The sequence below is a fragment of the Crocodylus porosus genome, unplaced genomic scaffold, assembly GCF_001723895.1.
Source record: "Crocodylus porosus isolate Cpor-Errol unplaced genomic scaffold, CroPor_comp1, whole genome shotgun sequence".
NCBI classification, from domain to species: Eukaryota; Metazoa; Chordata; order Crocodylia; family Crocodylidae; genus Crocodylus; species Crocodylus porosus.
Window position 1 is genome coordinate 11,084,408 of NW_017728924.1, and position 6,474 is coordinate 11,090,881.

Sequence of the window (6,474 nt, forward strand, 5' to 3'; positions counted from 1 at the left end):
AGCCTGGAAAGAAGGCAAGAGAGTGTTTATAGACGAGTAATTTACTCTTGGTTCCCTTCTATGCCGACTTAAAGAGTGCATACAATCATAAAATCATAGAAAATGAGGGTTGGAAAGGACCCCAGGAGGCCATCTAGTCAGACCCCCTGCTCAAAGCAGGACCATCCCTAACAGGATCATCCCAGCCAGAGCTTTGTCAAGCTGGGTCTTAAAAACCTCCAAGGATGGAGATTCCACAACCCCGTTGGGTAACCTGTTCCAGTGTTTTACCACTCTCCTAGTCATGAGTGACTGGTGCCTTCTGATTCTGGTGGGGCACCCACAGAAGCCACCGATGGTGGCCTCCCTGTCAGGGGGGCACCAGCCCTACCGACAGCATCAGTGTTGGCTGTCAGTGGGGGCGGGGAGGGCAACAGACCCACCGGGGGGGGTGACATGCACCCCCTGTGTACCCACTACCAGTCACCTATGCTCCTAGAGAGAAAGTTTTTCTCACTTAGTACACTTCCTTTGCTGCTACTTCCTTTGTAGCCTACAAAGGAAGCATCGTCAGAATTGTAAAAGTTAACAGTTAACAAGTCAAAGGTTTAGGACCCTGCAACCTGACATCAGCCCCCTGAAGTCAATGGAAATATAGGCAACCTGCACTTCCTTTGCTGCTACTTGAGACCACTGCTCCTTGTTCCGTCACCTGCCACCACTGACAACAGCCTAGCTCCACCCTCTTTGGAATCACCCCTCAGGTAGTTGAAGGATGCTATTAAATCTCCCTTTCAGTCTTTTCCTGGCTAAATAAGCCTAGTTCACCCAGCCTCTCCTTAGTCATATGTCCCAGCCCACAAATCATTTTCACTGCTTTCCAATGGACTCAGTCCACACCCTTTCTGTAGTGGGGCCCCCAAAACTAGACACAGTACTCCAGGTGTGGCCTCACCAGTACAGAATAGAATAGAGGGGAATAATCACTTCGATCTGCTGGAAACGCTTCTACTAATGCAGCGCAGTATGCTGTTAGCCTTCTTGGCAACAAGGGCACACTGTTCGCTCATATTCAGCTTATTGTCCACTGCAACCCGCAGGTCCTTTTCTGCAGAGCTTCTGCTTAGTCAGTTGGTCCCAAGCCTGTAGCGGTGCATGGGATTCTTCTGTCCTAAGTGCAGGACTTTGCACTTGTCCTTGGTGAACCATTAGGAGCTCCCAAATATTTTCCTTAAATGTGCCAGTGTCTTGAGATGGCAGGTCTTACAGCTGGGGAACTCTCTGCAGAAAACAACATATTCAAGAAATCAACCTATTCCAATGTGCTAATATAGTACAAGCCAAATCCTAACCCCTGCAGAGATAATGTTTTACAAATGTTCATTCAATTGGTTACACGCCAGTTATAGGTTGCTGTAAATGTTGTTACAAGGATAACAGCACAAAGAACCAGAAATTTGCAGATTACATCTTCAAAGCCACTTCAAAGCAAACATCAGCACAAGCAAATTATCAAATTGCAACCTTAACAAAACAGAAACTAGCTGGGCATTAACTGGCAGCAAATTTGCATGCTCTCCTTGTTTGCATACATCTGCATATGTGCGCACAGCATTTTGAAACCGAGAAAGTTGTTTTAAGATTAACAAAACATGATCTCATGCTCACTTTCTGTTTATCGCATGAGGTAGCAAATTCATCTCTTGCTCAGGGATTACCAAGAATACAGCAAAATCTTGGGAAAGTTCAGATGCGATCTGAAGCTAATGTCTCAGCTGCTGTATAACTGTCTACAGAAAACCCTTGTTATTCATGGGTTTGGCATTCATGGTTTCAAATATTTGAGAAGGCCGAACCCGCATTTTTAATACACTTTAAACACTTACTGGAGCTCCTTGGGAGCTCCGTGCTTGCTGTTGCTGGGCTCCTGCTGCCACCGCCACACTCCTACCATCTCTGTCAGTCATGCCTTCCCTCCCCGCCCCCTCCCAGCCTCCGGGTGCACTGTGTTCATGAACACAGTACCTTATTTGTAGATTTTGCCATTCACGGGGGATATGAGAATGTATCTCCCATGAATGGTGAGGGTTGCCTATATTTCCATTAACTTTAGGGGGCTGATGTCAGTTTGCAGGGTCCTGAACCTTTGACTTGTTAACTGTTAACAATCAGAATCAACAATTCTGATGATGCTGAAGTTGCTGAATCCAACAAATGTGGGTAAACCAACTACAAGCATCTAATTCCCTTAGTCTTAGGAGCTGTCACAGATTTTCCTTAAATGTTCCAGTTTCTTGAAATGCCAGGTCTTACAGCTAGGGAACTGTCTGCAGAGAACATATTTAAAAATCATCTATTACAATGTACTAATACAGTACAAGCTAGAACCTAACCCCCTGCAGAAATTAAGTTTTACAAATTTCATGGCTCCGGGAAGGGGGAAAGGAACAGCAGGGATTCATGGGCGTGATCCCCTTCCCCACACCTACTTCCAAGGGATGGGGCAAGGAGGGAAGAATGACTCTCCTGCCTTGCTGGTGCCATTGTCTCTGTCCCCAGATAAGCCCAGCCCCAGCACAAACAGCTCTGGTGCTCTGTCAGCCCCCAGAACATCAGGGAAAACAACAGAAACAAGAAGGGGAGCACAGTGGGGAAGAGAGAGAGGCAGATTCTCACCTGTTTTAGGGACTTAAAAAGTCCCTGAAGACTCCGGAAGGTGGTCTGCTTATATCAGTGGGAAGGAAGCAGGGACCTAGGGGTACAGCCACCCCTACAGTGCACTCCCTCTTTGGGAAATCTTGTTTCTCTCCTTGACCTGTTCTTACCCTGCATCTCCATAGATATCCATGGAAGAGAAGGACCTAGATGATGTAGATGATGTAGAGAGAGGCTGTCTATGTGGGGTTTCCCTTTGATGATAGCCTGCATTATATGTCCATTTTTATAGCCCAATCTTACAGTTGCAAAGTTCTACTATACTGACATTTTCTTGACACATCTTACTTCTTTAAAAGTTATCTTAAAATGCATCTTTCCGTGATATCACCAGTACAACTTAATCTTTACTACTATTTAAGTTAAGCTTATCACAAAATCAATCTAATACTAAGAGTGGTAGAAATAATTCCTTTATGGAAATTATCACACCAGGATTTCTACCAGCTGAATCAATGCTAGGCTCTGTCGGCAAGGCCAAACTAGTACAAGAACTCCTTTCCTTGCAAGACATTACCACTCAAACTTAGGACCCTGAGACACCATCCATCCTGCTACCTTGGGTAACTAGGAGAATAATAAACTTCAGGTTGTTATTTCCTGTACAGAACACCTAACATTTTACCATCCACGAAAAAATAGAAAACCAGCCTTTCCGCAAGTGAAGCATGGCCTATGGGAGTCAAGTGAAAAATATCTGACAAAAACCAGCAAGCTGGCATGGGTGACATTGAAAACAATTAAATCATTAACACTGTACCACCAAAGTTTCTTTTTTTCTCATCATGTACAGAACAAGAAAGGTGCTCTTGTTTTTCTCTCTTACTCTGTTCCAAGATAAATGGAACAATCCCCAGACATTTCCTCACAAACGCATTTACGGTAGAGAGAGCTCAGTGAATGAAAGGCTCCTTACAGTATGAATCCAGATTGACTATATAGAGCAATCAATAAATAAATATGATCTCAGTATGGTAATAAATATCATCTCAGGTGGCAAAGTTTCCTGGCCAAGGATCCTGAGATGCAGAGACAAATACATGTGTAATTTTGCTTCATTTGATGTTCAGTGCCTTAGAACAGAACTATGTAAATTATAGCATGCACAAGGCATGAGGCAGTAGCACTGCAAAAAGGATTATGTTTGTGTGATGTATTCAGTCTAGTCCATAGGTGTATGTAAACCACAGTCTCCCAGATTGGGTCTCAAATTACAAGGTTATTCCCTGTTTTTTCCCTCAGTGGTGACCCAAATCTGTTCTGCCACATCTTGATGTTAAAAGGTTTATATTAGGCCTGTGTGAGTAGGCAGCTATTCAATCCAGCTTCAGATCCGGCTGCTTCGGGTGTCAGGGACCCAATCTGGACCTCCAGACTGGGTTCCCGCTTCGATCTGGCCAAAGTGACTCCAAAGCTTCAGAACCGCCTCAGAGATCTGGCCATAGGGTATAATGGGGAATCAATGACATTTCTATAACTTTGTTGTTTTTTATCTGATTTGGATTAAACTTGCAGGGCTGGTAGCCTCTGTTTAGAGCACGAAGCCTGCCATGTTTAAAGAAGATCGGTGCAGGGGTTTGGGGGAAACTGTACCCCAAATTCTTGAAAGCAAAACTCATGTCACGTGTGTGTGTTACACCACAGGGGGATGAAAACTGCTGGGGTGGTAGCTCCCAGTAAGGCCACAAAACATGCCAAGTTTTAAGAAGATCAGTGCAGGGGTTTAGGGGGGAACTGCACCTCAAGCTGCTGACAGGCAAAACTCATGACCTGGGTGACCCTGTGTGTGTTTAGGTGCAGTGGGCTGAAACTACAGGGCTGGTGGCTCCTGCTGAGGCCACAAAGCCTGCGAAGTTTCAAGGAGATAGGTGCAGGGGTTTGGGGGAAACTGCAACTCAAGCTGCGGACAAGCAAAACACATGACATGGGTGACACTGTGTGTTAAGGAGCAGCAGAATGAAAGCTGCAGGGATGGTAGCCCCTGCTGAAGCCACAAAGCCTGCAAGCTGTCAAAGAGATAGGTGCAGAGGTTCTGGGTTCTGGGGCCCTGCACCTCTGGCTGCTGACAGACAAAACTCTCAGCAGAGGCTACCATCCCTCCAAATTTCAGACAAATCAGACAAAAAACAACAAAGTTACAGCTATTTCATTGATTCCCATTATACCCTATGGCCAGATCTCTGAAGCTTTTCCAAAGTGCTTCAGAAGCTCCGAACTGCTTCAGAAAGCCTAATGAAGCCAGTGCTTTGATTCAGACATGCTGCTTCAGACGCCAAAGCGTCTGAAGCTTCTCTGAATCTGAAGGATGGTCCAAAGTGTCACACAGCCCTCGTTTATATTGGGAGGGTGTAACTTAAACACCACTGGACGATGAGGTACTGATTAATTCCCATGAAGTTTTGTACTTTTTCATAAAACAACCCAGTAGACCATAAAAGATGAAACTTACAGTGTTCTCTTTATGATAAGGTTCTTTTTATTAGGTATCTGTCTCACTTTTTACATTTATTTCTCTAGTTTCTTAGATATCACCTCATCCAGGGATGGAGGAAATGAGAGAAGCCTGTTTCCCATGCTACTGATCAATGACTTCTCCAGTGGAGGTAAGTATAATGTCCAATACCTCTCTCAAGGCATCACAAATAAACTCAGATAAAATCAACAAAGATAAGTTTCAGTTCTTTGGGCTCAACGAGCGTGATTTTTCTTCTTCTTTTTTTTTAAAGGGTATAAGTCCAACAAAAAAGTGTCTCTCCCCTTTAAGCACACTAAATAGTGTTGGGTTTATTGTCTTTACATTTCACTTTTCTAGTGATGCTTCAGCCCAGCCTGTTCTAGTTATAATAATAAAAAAATAAGAAAAGTTTTACTTGTCACCATGAGGCTCAGCCACCTCTTCCCATCTAACCTTCTGTTTTCTGGAGTCACCTCATTTCCCGGATTGCTCTTCCAGCCATGCTTCTTCAGCCGGTATTTCCCAGCTCAACAGTGTTCTCTCTCTTCCCCAGTCAGCTGACAGCTGACTCATCCTCACCCCTAGCCATTTCAATTAGCTCTCCTCACATTCACCCACATCCCAGACCCTCCCCTGTTTTCATCCGGGTCTCTCCCCTCCTCACTCGCCCTCTGGGGCCACACTATCTTCATTGAGCTGCTGCTCTGGAAACGTGACTCCCTCGTTTCCTTCACTGGTTCCTGCCGGTTTTCAGTTTGTGTTGTCAACAGCTTTTTCTCATCATTGTAGTTTTATTGAAGCTGGGACATTCATCTGATTACAAGGCAGCAGGAAGGAAACTGCTGTCATGTTGTTTCTAAGAATTCACATCTCCAGTGCTTGTCAATTGTTTCAGGAAGTGGCATATATATTCAAATTAAAAATACTCTTCCCACCTTTTACAGAACAATTTACCTTTGCTTCTCTTATCACTCTGAATCAAATTTAGCATGGTGTAACCCCATTGACTTCAAAGGCATTACAGGTTTGCCTGATAATTTTAAGCAGAGTAGGCAGGCTTTGCCTTTGAAGGAAGTTTTCAATAGCAAATGCACCTGTGCTATAGTCCCATCGTTTCAACTCAAGTCCCAGGTTGGTTAAACTTCAGAACTTCTGGATTACATGCTTTAATAAAACACAATGTGGCCGCCAGGCTTCAAATATTCATTCTTGCACAACCTCCGCCCTGGTGGTAAATGTAGGGGATCCTACGGGTTCGTGTCGTTGACCTAGCAGGTGTCTCCTCCTCGAGTCACCTCCCCCGTTCTCGCCTGCCACTACTTGTT